General features: G+C 46.3%; 1 long non-coding RNA gene across 1 annotated transcript; it reads right to left on the bottom strand.

The window, feature by feature from the left end:
- Positions 1 to 602: 602 nt before the first annotated feature.
- On the bottom strand, positions 603 to 6,462 carry LOC306659299. Its single transcript, XR_013763263.1, has 3 exons — positions 6,310 to 6,462; positions 1,075 to 1,191; positions 603 to 773 (listed from the first exon to the last, which is right to left on the bottom strand). It is a non-coding gene; the product is annotated as an uncharacterized lncRNA (long non-coding RNA).
- Between the last annotated feature and the right edge of the window lie 13,044 nt (positions 6,463 to 19,506).

Here is a 19,506-nt window from a genome sequence, read left to right as displayed (position 1 = left end):
CCCAGAGCCCTTTCCCAATGGTGCCCTCCAGTCCCGGGAAGCCTCTGTCTTCCTAAGATGCCTTCGCAGGGAACTAGGATCCATTTGTGAGAGCTCAGAGGAAATCCCTCAAGACCCCAGTGTTCTCCCAGAGATCAAATCTAAAACCAGAAATAGAAGCCTCAGACCCACCCGCTTTTCCAGACAGCTGGGATGGAGCCGCAGGCCCCTATGTACACCCAGGGGCAGTGGGGCTGGCCCCAGCAAGGGCGTCCCCCAAGCCAAACAGTGGGCAGCTCCAGAGAAGCCAGCTGGAGGCTGTCACCCTCCCCTGGGCCCGCAGGGGCTGTCCTGGCCTGGACCCAGCGTCCAGGGCTAAGATTTGGAGTCAGGCAAATCCTCTCCCCATAGGGCCCCTTCCCAGGAGACGCAGAGCTGATGGGTACATGTCAGGGCGTGCACTACAGGGAAGTCATAGGCTCTCACTGGACTTGGCTGAAGGCCAGCCTCTCAGGCTGCCTGTACCCTGTCCCTTCTGGAGGAGCTGTGCCTCTGCCCCTGGAGGAAGAGGTCAAGGTCAGGTCAGCAAGGATCCAAAGTGGGCCACTCCCACCTGCCTGATGGCTGTCTGCATTTCCTTCTCCAGGTGGCCCTGGCTGGAGGGAATCCCTCTGGAGGAGTAGAGGTGGATTCTGGATATGTTAAGCAAGTCTTGATGCCCTTGGACCCTCTGAGGACTTCGGTGACTGGGCCCCTGAGTTTCCTGTTCCACTCTTGATTTGCATCTAGGGTATCTGAGAATTAAAGAAATAAAGCAAACCTTCTCTGAAAGCCACAGTTAACTACTCCCCTATCCCAGAAGCCACTTCCTGAAGCCCCTCCTAGTGTCTTCTCCCTGCCCGGCCAGGGCCCTACCTGTCACCTGTTAACTTAGCTGAGGACCCTCTGGGGTCCTGGCTGATGGCAGGGGGAGGTGAGGAGGGGCTGCCTCTCTTGGACTTCCAGTCTACAGAGTTTCCCCAGGGCTGCCTTTGTCTCCGCGTGCCCTGTGCTGCCCCCATGCCCCAGTGCACAGGTGGGAATTCAGGGCTTTACCTCATCGGCAGATGTTCATCCAGAGACCTCACCTCGGTAGCCATTGTAAGATTTCGAATGGAATAAACCCAGCTCCTAATTCCCGTGTCCTAGATGGATAACAGGAGCTCTCACGGACTAGTGGTAAGAGTGAAAAACAGAACAGATATTTTGGGAGAGATGAAGGGGACAGTGTCTTGAAAAATTGAACCTTGACTTCTCTATCAGTCAGCCATTTCTTTCCCAGATATAAGAGATAGTCTTGCAGACGTGCTGTGACGGCTATTCTTAAGAATATTTCTTACATCATCCCAAATAGCAAACGCCTGGCATTCGCCCAAGTGTACGATGACAGAAGAATGAATTAACATGCTGTATTACATTCAGACCAGGGAACGTTTTGTTGCTATGACAAATAAGTGAGTCCCAAGCTACACACAATGACATGAGTGAATCTTAAACGCATGACGCTAGGTCAAAGAAAGCATGATTCAGAAGACTGTGTAGCGTGAAATGCTTTTTACAAATAGAAGTTTGAAGGCAAGTAAAATGATCACCAACGCGCTCAAACAACAAAAAACAAGGACATGAAAAATTCCTAGCGTGGCTATTCCTGGGTAGGCAAAGAGCAGAGATGTCCAGCGCTGACATTCTAGTTCTTGGTGTGGGTAGTTCATTGACTGGGTACTTATTAGACTGTTAAATAAACTAATTCAATGAGATGGAGGAAAGATGTCAGAGGTTGAAACCCCAAATTATGATTTATCTGGATCTATGGCCCCGATAAATAAATAAATATATCCCAAAGTGCTAGCGATGAGGTTGGGATAGGAAATAAGTACATTCTGAGAACTGACCCTCAGAGTCACAGAATCCGCAAGGGACCCCAGAGAACCCCCCAGTGCCAGCCTCCATCAGGTCAGGGTGCAATGGGCTGGCCTTGTCTGAGATCAGGAAAGAGGAGAGACTTGGTGAGGCCACAGAGCCAGGGGACCAGAGCCCAGGCGTTCTGACTCTCAGACCCCTGATCTTTCCTCCAAAAACAATGAGTCAAACTTCCTTTTTAGGTAGGTTGGGTATCTTGGAAGATATATCAGATGCTGCATGCTTGAAGATGAGGTATTTGGAAGCCCTGAATCCACCTGCCTACAAGAAAAGGGACTCTTTTGGGGGGGGGGTAGCGTTACCAGGGCTTGATCCAGGGGCTCTCAACCACTGAGCCACACCCCCAGCCCTATTTCGCATTTTATTTAGAGACAGGGTCTCACTGAGCTGCTTAGTGCCTTGCTTTTGCTGAGGCTGGCTTTGAACTCGTGATCTTCCTATTTCAGCCTCCCAAGCCGCTGGGATTACAGGTGTGTGCCACCAGGCCTGGTGAAAATGTACTCTTTATTAACAGAAACTTTCCAATCCTTTTGCCCGTGAGGACAGTAAGAAATTCATTTTTCCATCAAGACTCAATTCACACAGGTGTGTGTACACTAGTGTATGCATGTGAAACCGAAACCAGACTATCCCAAGACAAGACTTACCCATACTATGCAGAAAGCACACTGATTCTTGTTTATTCGTTTTGGGAATAGTAGACATGACCCATTACAGTGCTTCAACAAACTGCTTACAAATCCTGACAGAGAGGTCAACAGGGACCCAGGCCAGGTCTGCCATCTCCATAGTGGCACAGGTGGGTCCACTGTGGCCAAAGGTTGCCCTGCCCTGCCCTGCCCTGGGCCCCAGAGAGGCAGCCACAAGGCTGCCACCAATCTAGCCCTAGGACTTCCCCTCCACCTCTGTCCCTCTGGGCCCTCCCCTGCGTTCCAGTCTGGGACCCCAGCATCTTTTTCCTCCTGGAAAGGTCCCTGGACTCACCAAGGCAGGTGTCTGCTATAGCATGTGGACAAGAAGCCCCTGCTGACTGAGCAGGGAGGAGCGAGGGGACAATCCAAGGGTAGGTTTTGTCGGTTCTGTGGGCAGGTCTGTGCTTTGTGACTCCACTGCGTCCAGTGGTTGCTAGGTTACCCTCCCCACAACTCCAGAGGTGCTCCCCAGCACCCCTGGCCTCACCGCCCACCCTGCTCCTCTTTCCCTCTCCGGGACTTTCTCTTGTCCCACCACTTCCCACCAGGGCTTCGGATGGGGACCAAGGGAGAGAAAGTTGAGTATCTGGTTCAGCCAGCAGCAGGCGCCAGGCAGACAGAGAAAATCTGGCCAAGGATGCTGGCTGGGTGGGGTCCCACTTTGTCAACCCAACCCAGCTCGATGCTGCCATGAGCAGCTCTGCCTCTGTGAATCATGTTTCTGGGGATGAATGCTCAGGGGGATGTCGCTTAGAGAAGAGGAGAGCAACCATAAGCTCCAGAGTGTCCCTCCAGTCTCACTTGGTGGAATATCTGTGGGAAGACTCTGGGTTTCCCACTGGGCTAGGGTTCCAGTCAGGGTCTGATACCTCCTAGATGTGTCACCTCTGGTGAGTTACCTGTACTGCCAGAGATGAGGGACAGTCGGGAGAATACCCTGCTTACATTCCCGTTCTGCTCCTTCCTAGCTGTGTGGCCCCAGACAATTTACCTAATGTCTCTGAGCTCCAGTTCTTATACCTCTGAAATAGAGATGATACTCCCACTTATTCTCTCTTGGAAATATGAAGTGAATTAATACGCATTAAAGTGTTTAGAACAGGGGGTGGCACCAAATAGGCTCTCTTGCTAGTATTACCTAATCAGGGCCTGTAAAATGGGGCCTCTGCCTACTTCTAGGTTTGTTTTGAAGAACGAAAGAGCTAACGGAAGTACCTAGGTATCAGCCTGGTATGTCAGAGATGCCCACCAAAGATGATCACTATTGCTATGGTAACTTGATGAAGACAGGATTGTATGGCAGAGTGAGTCCTTATGTGACAGAGATACCCGCCTTGATTATAAAATGAAATTTTAAGAACATTATGGTAAAGAATCCATGTCTGCGGAAAGGGTTAACCCCTTCCCTGTGGCCAGCCTGTCTTCAGGGAACCTCCTTAAGGAGGGGTCCCTATCTATTGGGTTGTAAATGGCTATCTCAGGGAGCCTGACTCTCCTTGATACCTTAAAGTCTGTGACAGGCTTTTAAGGCCAGAGATCCAACCGATGCCTGTGAGGTTTCTTCTTATGTTTTGTAAAACTTCTAGGGATATAGCTACATCACTTAATTGCTAGTACAAATTGTAGGTCATTATGTCAATTAACTCTGTCTAAACTATAACCTCATAGGCTTAGTTCTTAGAAATACACTCTTAGGGAGATAAACTCAAGTCATCTGGAGTAGCTGCTGCCTGAGGAAAAGGACACTTCGTGACAACACTCGCAAGTGTTCCACTGTCTTTGTTTTGCACCTGTGAACTACTTAATGTAAAATTTCTGTACGTGGTCCTTGGTCACTTTGCTGGATTTTGATTTTTCTCCTGTTTCGCAGTGCTGGTATTGAACTCAGGGGTGCTCTACAACTAAGCTACATTCCTAGCCCTTTTATTATGTTATTTTGATACAGGGTTTCACTAAGTGTGCCCTTATTGAAATATTTTTCAATAGTGCTAAATATTTTTACTTAGGTTTAGGATGCTGGGTTGACAGTTCTGTTCTTCTATGACCTGAAAAATGTTCTGCCACTTCCTGTTAACTGCCAAGATTTCTTATTAAAAAAAAGATTGTTGTCAATCCAGTTTCTTTCCCCTCGTGGGTAAGGTCTTAATTCTTCTCTGGCTGTTTTGGAGAGTTTCTTTTTTCTTTTTTCTCCCCTTTGTCTTAGTTATTAGACATTTAATAACGATGCATCTTGGTGTGGATTTCTTCGAATTTATTCTGTTTGGTTTGCTCATTTTCTTGAATCGATAGGTGTATGTCTTTCCCCAAATTTGGGGACAACCTTTACTTTAAGTACTTTATCAGTCTCGGTCTTTTTCTCTTATTCTTCTGGGACACTGATGACACAAATATGAGAAATCACTGAGGCCTGTTTATTTCTTTCTTTTTGGTTTGTTTCTATTTTTCAGGCTGAATAATTTCTATTTTTCTATCTTCCAGTCCACTAATTTCTTTCTCTGCCTTCTCTAGTCCTCTATGATTGAGCCCTGAATGGAGGTTTTTACTTGTTATTGTATTTTTCAGTCTGAAAATTTCAACTTCATTCTTTTTATCTTCTATTTCTTTCTCTCTCTCTCTCTCTCTTTTCTTTTCTTTTTTTCTTTCTTTTTTTTTTTTTTTTTTCTGGGTGGTACTAGAGATTCAACCTAGAAGTGCTTTACCACCAACTACATCTCCAGCCCTTTTAAAATTCTATTTCTAGACAGGGTCTCACTAAGTTGCTGAGGCTGGCTTTGAACTTGTGGTTCTCCTGCCTCAACCTCCTGAATCGCCTGGATTACAGGTGTGCAGCACTGTGACAGCTGTATTCTATAGGACTTTGCTGAGATGTTCCTTTTTGTTTTTTTCCATTTGTGTTCCTAAGTGTTCACTGAAGTTTTGCTTTTTCTTAAAAAATCATAAGCTGCTATAACATATGTCAGATAATTCTAACATCTCTGTCATTTCAGTGTTCACATAGATCATGTTTTTTTCTAGGATTTTTCCATATCAAGTATATTTTCAAATTTACTGTATAAAGGCCATATCTGTGTGATGTTTCTAGGAATTATAATAATGTTTTCTTTTTCATGCCTGATATTGGACTGAATATCTTCCCCCTCCCTCCCTCCCTCCCTTCCTCCCTCCCTCTCATTTTTCAATCCTGCAAGGGGTTCTTACTTTTTGTTAATTATTTTTTCCAAAGAAACAACATTGTGCTCCATTGGTCCTCTTAACTATTATCATCCTTTTCCTCTCTTTGGATTTAGTTTGCTCTTCTTTTTATAGCTTCTTGAGATGGATATTTAAGTCATTGTTTTTAGTTACCTTCTTTTCAAATATATGTTTAAGGCTATAATATCTACATTCCATAAGTTTGTGAAACTTATCAGAGACAAATGCCACCTTAGTATACTTTAATTTGCATTTCTTTAATGAGTGAAGTTAGACATCTTTTCATATGCTTAAGTGCTATTTGTATATTTTTTGTTATCTGTTGGTTCATTAGTCTTTCTTACATGGATAGATAGATTTATGTATTATAGAGATTATCCTCTTGTAATATGAACAATACTTTTTTTCTGGTTTGCTTATACTATAAACTCATATTCCAGATTCTTCTTCTGCTAAACTGCTACTCTGGTGGGGGTAAGTCACTTACCTTTGGAGCTCAGAGAGGATAGCTCATTTCAACTCGCAGTGCTTTACTGGGCTCTCGGTTAACCCCAGGAAAGTTTCCACAAAGCCCAAAAGCCCAGATTCCAGAAATACTCAGGCAACCCTTCTCCAGCTATGTGACTGTAGGTAAATTTTGATTTACCTACAACTATGGGGCTGTCTGATGATTAAATAAGATAGTGCCTAGGGGAGGGAGAGGGAAGGGAGTAGGAAAGACAGAATAAATCAGATATAACTTCCCATGTTCATATATGAATACAGCACCAGTGAAACTCCACATCATGTACAATCACAAGAACGGGATCCTAATTAGAATAAGTTCTACTCCACGTATGTATAATATGTGAAAACACACTCTACTGTCATGTATATCTAAAAAGAAAAACAACAACAATAAAGACAATGCCTATATGATCACCTAGCACAGAGCCTGGGTCATAGTGAAGGTATAATGTGTGGCATTTGTTTTTTATTGTTGTTCACAGAAATGGAACAAGTGTTTCATGAATGGCTCTTGTACTTTGATGTTATTCTCCAGCAGTGTGTAGGAGAGAATCTCATGACCACATTCTCTTGGCTCACCTGTGATCTTTTCTTCTCTTTTTTATTGGGCTGCATCCAGTTCTGGTAGCTGCTCTGAGATTGAGTCTTTGCCAGGCTTTTGGGGTGCTCCTACCCTGACATTGCCTGTGCCTTCATTGTCCTGAGATCTGAGTGAGGAGGAGGGCAAGTCTGCAAGTCTTCCAGGGAAGTAGGGAGGAAAGAAAGGGCCCTGGCTAAATACCCCACATGGCTCATCCTCCTATCTCCCCCGGGATGATTAGTTGCCTGGTTGCCCGTCATCTGAGCAAGACAGGCATAGACTGGTCTAATCCAGCATTTAGGTAGGTCACTGAACTGGAAGAGCAGGCAGAGGAGAGAGAGAAAGCCTGAGCTCTCCAGAAAGTCCAAGGTCAGGAATCAGACAAGCTCCTTACATGTATCCCTTTTCAACTTCAATGTCTCTTCTCTGACCTTGGCTGCGCCTTCTTCCCTCATACTGCCCAGCTGATTCTTATGATTATATGTATCTCTTCTGTAGGCCTGTAAGCGTCAGGAGGTCAGAGTCCACGTTTGACTGGTTTATCACCAAGCGTAGGACCTTGACATGCGTGGTGGTTCCAGGGGTGTGTCTGTTTTGCACTGACTCATCAAGTTCCTGTACAGTGCCTGGCGCCCAGTATTCACCAAATGAGGAATGAGGAATGGTTGGAGTAATGAACTGATCAATCCCACAGTCTTAGATGCTTTCCCACTCCATTTGTCTACTGCATCCTTGAATCCTGGCTTCATTCATGCCAAGCGTTTGCTAGCATTTGCCAATTGATCACCTCTGGTGACAGCTCTGTTTGGTCCTAGGCTGCCTATTCATTTTCTGTATAGTTTTGTGACTGCAAAGTTCTCACTATTGAGATGAAGTGTATTTCTTTGAGACCTTCAGTAGCTATCCTTGTTCTAGTCTTTATGGCCACACAAATCGAATAGAGGCCTTCATTGTGATGACAACACTCCTGATATTTGAAGTTAGTTCTCCCACCCGCCTCTTCTCCAGGATAATCACAAAATCATTGATTAGAGATGTATTTGTGAGCATCTACAACCAGAATAGGCTAGAGAGCACCAAGATGAAAAAATATAATAGCTGATTTAGTGGTTACTGGTCTTATGGGGAATCAGAGAAATAAGATAGACTGTGGTTAAGTGTTAGGGAAATAGAGTCTAACTCCCACCCCAGGGGTCTTGGGGAGGTTTCACCAAGGAGTGGGCAACAGAACTTACCACAAGTAGACCACAAATGGGGTGGATAAGTCAGGAAAAGGGAGTAGCATATGCAAAAGTCTGGGGTTATAAAAGCTCATGGCATATTGTGGGAATTCTAAGTAGTTCCGCGTGGTTAGAGACACCAGATTTCCAAAGTTTCTCAGAGTAGTCTGATGTATGACTGTTGTCCCAGAAAACTTAAGAATATGTCTTCAGTCTCAAAAGTTCTCAGACTGGATGAAAATTGTATGGTCACTATAAGTTTGGTTGGGTCATAAAGTGTAAGGGTGAGGTAGAAATGGGAGAGAAGAAGGTGGAGAGAGGTAGAGGTTGATCATAAGAAGCCTTATGTGCCAAGATCAAGAAAAACACCCCATTCACTGGGCTTGTATGGAGTCCTTCCCTTTGATATGACCAAGTTCATAGGTCTGTCCATCACCCATTGACAGATGATTACTGCTGTGAGTTGCTGCTTATGGATAGCTTACCAGGCAGGTGCTTTCCACATGGCTTGGGGTGAGGCCCAGGCAAGCTCTGCTGACCCTTGTTGATGCATGTCCTCTAACTGATTCTCTGAGTTTTAGTCAGCATTTTCACTTCTGTGGCTAAAAGACCTGACAAGAACAATTTTAGAGGAAGAAAAGAGTATTAAGAAGCTCAGTTTCTGAGGTCTCAGTCCATAGACAGATGGCTCCATTCCTTGGGGCTCGAGATGAGGCAGAACATCATGGTGGAAGAGTGTGGTGGAGGGAAGATGCTCCCATGGTAATCAGCAGAGAGGGACTCCACTCTCCAGATGCAAAGGCCTGTCCCCATTGACCTACCGCCTCAAGCCACGCCCTTCCCACCGCTCCGTTAATCCCACTGGTTGGGTTAAGACTTTCATCACCCAATCATTTCTCATCTGAACTTTCTTGCATTGTGTTACACATGAACTTTTGGGGGACACTTCACATCTAAACCATAATACTCTGCCAGTAGGCCTTGGGTGTTAATTTGTTTTTATGGTTGCAAGTTTGAGCCTAGAGACAACATTGGGTAATACTCAGAGGGCCTTCTGTTTCCAACTAGAAACTTCATAAGGAGGGCAGCTGGGGTCAGAAGTAGGCCTACTAGCTATAAAAAAAAAAAAAAATGTTTTAAAGGAATGTTAGGTGGTGGCACACACCTGTAATCCTAGCTACTCAGGAGGATAAAGTAGGAGACTTGAAAGTTCAAAGCCAATCTGGGCAATATAGAGAACTAGTGAGACCCTGTCTCCAAAATAATATTTAAAAATAAATAAATAAATAAGTAATTGGTGTGGTTTGTGTATTGAAGGGACTTGTAAGAATGTTCAATGTAATGGGTTTAATTGAGTCTAAGGTAATGATGCAATAATGGGGTATTGAGCTAGCTGTTTGGACAGGCTGCCAGTAGCTTCGAATGGTTTAAACATTTGAGATATTTGAATTAAGTGGATAGTGGATAGTCAGAGTGGACATCTGAGCTGTGTCTGAGTGGTTTCCTCCCAGTACCCCCTGCAACATCTGCCCCTGAGTGTCAGGCATTGAGTTGCACCCAGAGCTGAAGGTCACAGAATGCCCAGCTAGCTTCAGGCTCCTTCGTCTCCCAGGAAGCCAGGGGGGCGGTGGCTACAGCAGGGCTCTGGATGCTTCCCAACTGCACCACTGCCCCCATGCTGCTCAGAAGGGACCCGAGGCCATTCTGTACTGAGTGTGGCCATGTTGCCCTGCCCCTTCCAGTCTCTCTGTCAGCCTACTGAGCTCTGGGGCTGTGTCATAGTCCCTTTTGTGCTGCTTTAATAGAATACCACAGACTGGGTAACTTATAATGATCAGAAATTTATTGACTGATGATTCTGGAAGCTGAGAAGTCCAAGATTGGGGACAGGTATTTGGCAAAGTCTGCTTTATTTATTTAATTTGTTCTTTTTAGATATACATGACCATTGAGTGTGTTTTGACATATTGTACATACACGGAGTACAACTTATTCTAATTAAAGTACCATTCTTGCGGTTGTACATGATGTGGAGTTTCACTGATCATGTATTCAAATATGAACACAGGAAAGTTATGTGTGATTCATTCTACAGTCTTTCCCATTCCCCTCCCCCTCCCTTCCCTTCATTCTCTTTTATTTAATCCACTGAACTTCTATTCTTCCTTCCTCCCCCGTTATTGTGTGTTAGCATCTACATATCAGAGAGAAATTTGGCCTTTGGATTTTTGGGTTTGGTTTATTTCACTTAACATGATAGTCTCCGGCTCCATCCATTTACTGGCAAATGCCATAATTTCATTTTTCTTTATGGCTGAGTAAGACTCCATTGTGTATATAGTACCACATATTCTCTATCCATTCATCTGTTGAAGGACCCTAGGTTGGTTCCACACTTTTTAGCTATGGTGAATTGAGCTGCTATGAACATTGATGTGGCTGCGTCACAGTAGTGTGCTGATTTTAAGTCCTTTGGGTATAAACCAAGGAGTGGGATAGCTGGGTCAAATGGTGGCTCCATTCTGAGTTTTCTGAGGAATCTCCGTACTGCTTTCCAGAGGTTGCACCAGTCTGCAGTGTCAAAGGCTTTCTTGTTGTGTCCTCCCACAGTGGAAAAGCAAAGAGGGCAAGAGAGGGCTAGAGGGGCCCAAACTCGTCCTTTACCAGACTCCACATCTGTGATGGTGATAATGGTGTTGACTGACCCATGCGGGAGGCAGTGGCCTGGTGGTCTACTAGTCCCCTCTTAAGTTCCCACCTCCCAGCACAGCCGCAGTGGGGATCAGATTTCCACCACACAAAATTTGGGGACACATTCAAACCATGGCAGGTAAGCTTGAACATCTAGGTACATCAGTTTGCTAATTAAGCTGTGGATATTAAGTGCTCTCAACTGTGAACAACAGAAACATTTTGCCTCACACTTCTGGAGTCTGGAAGTCTGAGATGGTGCTGGCAAGGCAGGGTCTTTCTGAGGGTTGTGGGGAAGAGCGGGCTCCACGTCTCTGCCCTGGCTGCCGGGTGGCCTGCTGGCAACCACTGATCTTTGCTTCGAAAATCTTCACCCAATCTCTGCCTTCATTTTTGCATGGCATTCTTTCATGTGCAGGACTGTCCAAATCCCCCCCTTTGATAAGGGTGCTAGCCATGCTGGGTTAGGGCCCACCCTATTCAGGACTATATCTCAACTAAATACATCAGCAATAATATTATTTTCAAATAAAGTCACATTCTGAGCACTGGGGGTTAGGAGGTCAACACAGGAATCTTTGGGGAATATAATTCAACCCATAACACCCAGGGTGGATTGGCATAGCATCGACTCTATTGATCACCATTGCAAACTCTACTGCAAACAACTTTATTTTATGGGAACCCACCAAGTCAGAAAAGTCTTACGGTTGAGGGACAGCACCCCAATTCTGCTACAACATGTTAAAGGTATAGCCACTAGAGTGGATTCACCCACCTTGAGCTGTGAGTGTCCTCTACCTCAGCCGGTATGCCTGGCTGGAGGGCCCAGGTGGGAGCTTGCTTTTCAGGCACATGGTGACCCATGGCTTTGGAGTGTTGTTCTAATCTGCTGTCTCACTTTCCAGGGTTTCATCTTCTGAGCTTATGCCATTTGACCCCAGGACCCAGCTACCTTCTTTCTTTGCCTGGACAAATGTAAAAAGCCTCTTAACTGGTCTTCCCATCTGAATCCTTTCCCAGCCACTCTCCAAGCTGTGCAAGGGGACCCTTTTAAAACACAAATGTGATACTGTGGGCTCTCCATGCAAATGATCCCAATGGTTACTTGTGGCTCTTCAGCCGAAGATCAAAGCCCTAGCCCTATGTCCTACGGGACCCTGAAGGTCTCAAATGGAAGGCTTGCCACCCACAGCCACCTGTGCTGCGTCTGTCTAAGAACAATTGAACTGGTGATGTTTCTTTTTTCTTTTTGTGGCACTGGGCATGTTGCTTCTAGATCTGGGTAGTGCTGAACAATGGTGTTCAATCAGTGAATACTTAAATAACTACACTTTGACTTGTCGACATGTCTGTACATGCGTAGACTGCGATTTAAAATACAAGAACAAAACAAAACTTCAAAACAATTGAATGAGTTTCCCAAAGTTCTGGAAATTCCTTGGTCATGCTCCGCTTTATGACCTTTTAGATCTCTTGACAATCAATGAGAGACGTCCCCCCGCCCCCCATCTTGGGGATAAACAAAAGATAGAATTAACACAGAGAAGTGATTCACTAGTCACATCACGGTCACAAGATAAACTCTGCATATTGCAACAAGAAAACAACATGGTCCGACAAAATCCTGTGCTCTTTTTGTCCAGAAATTGTGCTGACTTGCAGTTTCCTGTCGCTAAGTGAGAATCAAGAGGGGCTTTCCGTCTGCACCTGGGGCTCAGAGGACCTGAGGAAGGGACTGTGAGTGGCAGCACTGTTCATCTTTCTTGCTCTAGGGAGACTTGGTTCCCCTTGGGAGCAACAGCCTTGTCTTCCCAACAGAGCATGGGCAAGCAGGGGGCTGCAGGTCTCTGCATCTGCCACCAAAATACAGGCGCTCTGAGCTGCAGGGGCAGAAGGGAAAAAGGAAGTCCTCCCCACAGCAGGCTGCAAGCATTGTTGGTAACAGCTTGAGTATTTATGGGCCAGGGACAGCCCTTGAAGTACTGAAACTGCTTCCATTGTTTAACTTAACCTGAGTAGGCCCAGCAAAGAAGTGAGAATAATCCCAGACGCTAGCAGGCTCATAGGACATCATGATATTAAAACAGAGAGGGGTTGGGGTGCCCCTCAGTGGCAGAGAACTTGCCTAGCACACGGGAAGGTCTGGGTTTGACCCACTACCAAAAATAAATTTTTAAAATTAAAAGAATTTAACACTTCCTCAAAGATTTCTGTCTTTTCTTGGAAAACAGAGATGTTGGGCCTCCACCATTCTATTTAAAACTGCAGTACCCATGACCTCCAGCCCCAGCCTCATCTTCTCTAGGCCCCCTACTCTGAGTCACCTCTTTCCCATAGGCCTCAGTACCTTCTCACTTGCCACAGAGTTAACTTATTTATTACTTTTTTTTTTAAAATCTGTCTCCCTCCAATAGTGTGTGCGCTGCACGGGGACAGGGCTCTTTGCTCAGTGATCATGCCAGGCCCAGGATATTGCAACCTAGTGTTTACAGCTGAATGAGTGAGTGAAGGAGCCCAAGGATTATATTCCCACATGGCAAGTCGTATTATCTGCTGGGCCACTGCAGTCATGTGCGTGTGCCTTGCCCGCCCTTCCCCTCTACTCTCGCTGACCTGCACGCCAGGCCTTCCCTCTGGTCTCTGGCTGCACTGCCCACCGTTAGCTCCGGGTAGGCACAGTGTGGTCAGCCGGAGCCTGACCCCTGGCCTCTGCCTGGTTAGCTCCTGCTTGTCCTGTACTCTCAGCTCAGACTGTCTCCTGGATCCCTCTGCCTAGGTTGAATCCCTTGAGAAAGGAGAATAACTCTGCCCTTAGATTTTCAAACCTACTACAGAAAATTCCTTATGTTCAGTTTTTAAAGACATAAAAGTCTTTTCATGCTCTGTGGAGATGGTCTCCCTACTCCCTCCCCTGACATTTGAGCTGGAACCACAGGTGCTGCCCAGCCTCCCGAAGGTCAGGCCCTCTGAGTCGACCCTGGAAACTGGGTTCTAGGGGGCCAGGCAAGGAGACACTGTGCTCCAAGGTTGGTAATTACCCCACTGATCCTGTTTACCCAGGACTTATTTTACCTTGGGTGTCTTCATTAGGTTCCATCTGTGTCAACAAGGCAGAGAGCAGGCCGGGCCTCCCAGGGCATTCTGGCAATACTGCTCATCCTCATGGCAGAACCAGGACAGACACCCTCCCCAACCAAATAAACTTGTGACAGATGGCCCTTCCTGGGAAACTGCAGAGAGAGAGGAAAAGTTACTAAACGGAGGCTTCTGGGAAGCAGAATCCAGTGGGTCCCAGAGAATTCTAGACAGATAGAGGTGGAGAGCAGTGTCTTCTCTCTGTCCAACTTTGAGTTGAGAAAACTGTGGTTCAGAGAGGTTTCGCAGTGCATCCAAAGCCACACAGCACAGGAGTCTCAAAGTCAGTGCAAGAAACCATAAGTTTCACTACATTTTCTGGGTCTGCCCTTCTGTGGCTATCAGGAGATCTGGGTTCAACCTCTTCTTGTTGCAGGACCAAGGCATAGAAATAAATGAAATTAGACAGAATTTAGTAGCTTTTTCTGGGAGTGCCCCATATGCAGATGTCTAGGCCCCACTCCTTCACTCAGTCTACAAGAGAGCGCCAGCATGGGAATTTTGGAAATCTTGCAGATTCCGGTATCCAAAGCTGGATGACAAACACGGGCCTGGAGAATGCTTCAGTCCTGGCCTGATGAACATTGAGCTGTAGTCATTACAATCAGGCTCGTGTGGAGCATGTTCCTGTTTCAGCTTGCATCCTAGTGGGGCAGTCTGGCTCCCGAGACAGCATCCTGGAAATTCATAAAGACTTTTGGTGGTCACGATGATGCAATTCCTCTGGCACTCAACGATGGGATGCAGCTCTACACAATGGCAAGCTGTCTAGAGACCTGTACTTCATTCATCCTGCCAGAGCATTCACGTAGATGAAATGCCAGTTCAGAGGCACGGGCCAAAATCTCGCCTTCCCTTTACATACGAGAAGTGGAGTTCTGTTTTTGTAAACCATGGTTTTATTCCTGGTATTTTCTGGAGTACGACTACCATGTGAAAAGTTGCATGGACATTGTTCTTCACTGTGTTTAGAACTTCATCAGCTCAATCCATAATGTTGGAAAATAACATCACTTGTGGCAAAACTGCCCACATGGTAATTGAGTCACCAAGACACTCCCTCTATCCTGATCTGTGTGGCTAGCCTGCCATTCATGGTGATTTTGCATGCTGTATGACAATTCCAATCTAGTCCTTACTGCTTTGGTATGTGGAGGACTTTGAACTAAAGAACCAAGGTCTCTCTGACCTTCTGCCCTCCTTTCTTACCCCTCTTTCTCCTCGGAAATATAAGAAGATTCTTTCTCTGACTTCTCCTTATGCACTTAAAGACAGATCTTCCAACAAGGAACCCAGTTGTTATACACACCCCTCAACCAGGGAAAAAGAACTGTGTCACAGGAGAAGACACTGAAGGTGACACCAACTCACAGACTAGTATCTATACTTTTTTTTTGGGGGGGGGGGTTTGGGGATTGGACCCGGAGTGCTTCTGAGCTTCATCTCCAGTCCTTTTTATTTTGCTGAGGCTGGTCTCAAACTTGCAATCTCCTGCCTCAGCCTCCTGAGTCATGGACTTACAGGCAAGCGCCACCACTGTGCCTGGCACATAGCACCTATACCTTTGAGGGCTGCTTCAGGTCACTTATATTACCTGACAGAGACTTTTTTATTTGTATAACAAGACAAAATTTATTCACCACAGATGCCTCCTATTCCCCACTATTCTCCCAGAAGCCTTAAGCCCTGTTCCTTTCTGTAGCTCGGGATGCTATATGAACTTCAATCATCTGGCTTTCCTCCAGTCTCATAATTTTGTAGGGTTTCTGTGCTTATGCACATAACAAGCATGGTTCCTCTCCTCAGTGTATTTCAGAGACAAATTATTGAACCTCTCGAGGACAGAAAGTATCTTCTCCTCTGCAGTTTATAGGAATTTGATTTTAGAACAGTAAAAGGGAATTACAGCTCCAAGCAGTGGTGCATACCTGTAACCCCAGCTACTCAGGAGGCTAAGGCAGGAGGATCGCAAGTTCCAGGTCTTCTTGGGCAGTTTAGCAAGATCTTTTTTCAGAATAAATTGTGAAAAGAGATGGGTTGGGAGTACAGCTGAGATAGAGTGTCCTAGGTTCAATCCCTAGTAGTAGGGAAAAAAATGTCGTAAACAAGGATGTTGGATTTGTTTGGTTTGGGACTTGATAGCTCTCAGAGAAGCCGAGTGAAGGCCCAGGGTGTCTTAGGGCAGAGGCTCACTGGCAGAACTAATCGACATGTCAGGATCAGGTCCTCAAGGGGATGGGAGCCAGACCTACAGCAAAAGCTGGACGGGGCTAAGTTAATCACAAAGCTCTGATTGGGATCTTGTTTGAACACACCCTGGGTGTGGGGGAGGGTTCCACTCTAATTCTGGCATGCCTCCTCTGGGTCAGGTCCCCTGTGTGAGTGCAGTGGTCCTGCCAGTCCCAGAGGAGATGTGATTCACCCTCACTCTACAAACGCAAAAGCCCAGCTCAGTTGAACAACTTGCCCGTGCCGCCTCTGCTTCCCCCGCAGCTGCGTCTGACAAACCTGATATGGTGGAGACAGAGAAGTTTGATAAGGTGAAACTGAAGAACACAGAAACACAAGAGAAAAATCCACTGCCTTCCAAAGAAACAATGGAACGGAAGAAGCAAACAGGCCGATCTGAAAGAGGCCAATACACTGCACATACCACAAGCATCGCCTTCTTCTTTTACTTCTTTTAGCTGTTTACCTTTGTGAGATGCAAAGGGTTGGATCAAGTTAACTTTACGTGACTCTGCTGCCCCTTTCTCATTGAAGAATTAAGAACCTCTGAAAAGGAAGGCTGTGCCTGTCTCTGCCATCTGCCTGTCTGCCTGGCTGGCTGGGAAGGAAAAACAACTTCCATGTTGGTAAAGGAAAAAGTTCTGGGTGGGGCCATGGTGAGGTCTGGAGTAAAATCCAAGCTGTTCCTGAAACAGAGCTCAAACCTCCTCATGCTGAGCATATAAACGACCCCCTGGCCTGCACCAGTGCCAAGGAAGCTGAAGACTTCCCTGGCTAGCACAGACTAGCTAAATCTACGCGCACACGTCACCAGGCTTTTGGTTCTATCAGTTGTCACTCTTCTGTGGGACCCCAGAGAAGCCATCTAGCTGCTTCTCCCCAGTTTGATCCAATTGCATAAAATTCATTTGTCTTGTTTCCATCATTTGCTTATTTCCTAGGCAGATGAGTGGTTGAATCTGGTCAGGATCAGGCAAGGATCAGTCAGGATCCAGGCAAGGTCCCTGGCTGGGCTGCTGGTAACACTCCAAGTTGTCCTGCAGGCTGTAAAATTCAGTTTCATCAGAGTGCCATTTTGTGTGTGTGTGCGTGCATGTGCGCGCGCGTGGGCATGCAAGTGATTTTAATTATTGGAATGAACAAATTTTAAATATGCAAGTAGAAGTTATAAAATTTGGGGGGGGGGGAACAATTTTGCTGAAGATCATAAAATAGCCCCTATTGGCTGCCTTCAAAGCTGTTCTGTCACCACAGGTCCCAGCTGGTTTCCTTCTGCCAGAGGAAGTTTGTTATTGTCTTTGCTTTTTGATAAAGTTGCTGTTTTTGATGTTTTGCTAGGGGTGGCAGTGCAGCTCCATGGTGGCCTCTTTGGGAAGGGTGGGGTTTCCTTGGGAAACAAGTCTCAGTTCTCTGAGGGTTTGGCCACACTGACTTGGGTTGAATAGGCACCTGGAATATGTACCTGGGAAGGCCATTAGAATGCGGTGAGTCTGCCCCTTGTGCTCACTGCAGTGTGGTAATGTCTGGGCACTTGCTTCCTGCTTGGCTGCTCCCAGGTCCGACTGGCTTTTAGCCTGTCTTCCCTCTGGCTGCCAGCTCTGTTGCCATCCACCCAGCCTGCTACTGGAACTGGCTGGCTCTCTGCCCCTGCTTGGGCATTCTGGCTTCTGTGAACTGTTTGCCCCTGTTTGGCGCTCCTGTGGGTCATTCCTTTCCAGGAGAGGCTGAGAGGCCGCAAACCTCCTATGACTGGCTGTCCTGGGTGAGCCTCCAGCTGAGCAAGGGATATCAGGGACCGGAGAGGAGGCCTGGATGGGGGAAGTCTTTCCTTTCAGAGTAGAGAATGTGTGCTCAAGTATGAGGGGGAGGGATGTCACTATCTTGGCCATGGGTGGCTGCCATTTTAAGCAGAACCAGATTTGCTAGCATGATTTTTTGTTTTGAACAATCAGTAGATGCAGACGCTGCAGTGAGATCCTCCTAGCCTCAATTACAAAAGTCACACAGGAAAAATCCTACAGCATCTCCCTCCACTCTTCCCACCCTCCCCAAACCCACCGCCATTAACAGGAATTTCAGCTTCTTGCTGGTTTCCCACAGACACTTCTGATTCCTCCCAATTTTTTGTTACGTTGGAAGGTACCACGAGGGTACCAAAAACAGTTTGGGGAGTATTAACCCGGCTCCCCGACACTGGCTCCCCAACACACATACATTTTCTTCATTAACCTCCTGAAACTAACCCAAATGCACAATCAATAAAAACATTGTGCTTTCTCCATAAACAGAGCATCCAGGGAAGAACTTCTCAAATTGTATTGTGCAAGTACAGCACCTGGGGATCTTGTTAAAATATAGATTCCGATTCAGGAGATCTGGATTGGGGCTTCCAAAACTTGCATTGCTAACAAGCTCCCAGGTGATGCTAAAGCAGCTCTTGGGAAACCACACTTTGCTTCTGGAAGCTCCAGGCAACCCCATTCCTGCCTTCCACCGCTCAGCGAAATCCCTCCTGATCTTATTCCACACACTTCTGGGAGGATTGCAGGGTAGGAAAAGGGTGCCCGGAAGTCAGAGTCCCTCTGTCTGTCTCTGTATCTGTCTCTTTCTCACACACACAGCACCTCAGGACTGAGTTGCAAGTCCAGACCCAAGCTGTAGTCTCATCAGCTGGGAATTTCCAGGAGCTGCAATCTTCTCTGGGTCTCCATTTCCTCATGTGCATTCTGTGGGGTTGATCTGAAAAATGTCTGAAGTCTCCTTTAGCTCCAACATTGTTTCTAATTAATCAACAAGCACATCTGAACCCCTCCCTGCAAAGTGGGAGGCCTCAGCTTCCCATGCGAACTCCACCCCATTTTGCTGGTGACCTTTGGAGGATCATTACCTTCTCAGGTCTTGGTGCCTTTGTTTACCAGGTAGAGGATGACAAGTCATCTGATTTGGGCAAGTCAGAGTGTAAACAGGGCCTTGTACCTAGAGGTGCCTAGCATAGTTCTTGGCCAAGTAAGAATCAGTCAACATGGTTGGATTGGTTAATGCTTGTGGGGAGAAACACACTGTCTACCCTGTGTCAGTGTAGGGAGGAATCAAACATGACCCTGCCCTCCAATCATCAGAGTGCAGAGAGTCTAGGTTAAAGGATGGAGGTGGCAGCTAAGGAGACTGGGAGGGGTGCCTTTCCTATGATCTGAAGAAGAAATAAAACAAGGGTAGGGGATGGTGAGTGGGGAGGGCATGCCTGATGTAACTCCTAATAAGCAGGCATTGGTAGAAGACCCCTGGACATTTTCTGACTCAAACACCGAGAATGAATGCT

This window comes from Sciurus vulgaris (assembly GCF_902686455.1).
Source record: "Sciurus vulgaris genome assembly, chromosome: 4".
Lineage (NCBI taxonomy): Eukaryota > Metazoa > Chordata > Mammalia > Rodentia > Sciuridae > Sciurus > Sciurus vulgaris.
Note: the sequence above shows the minus strand (reverse complement) of the source record. Positions and strands in the feature narration are given on the sequence as shown.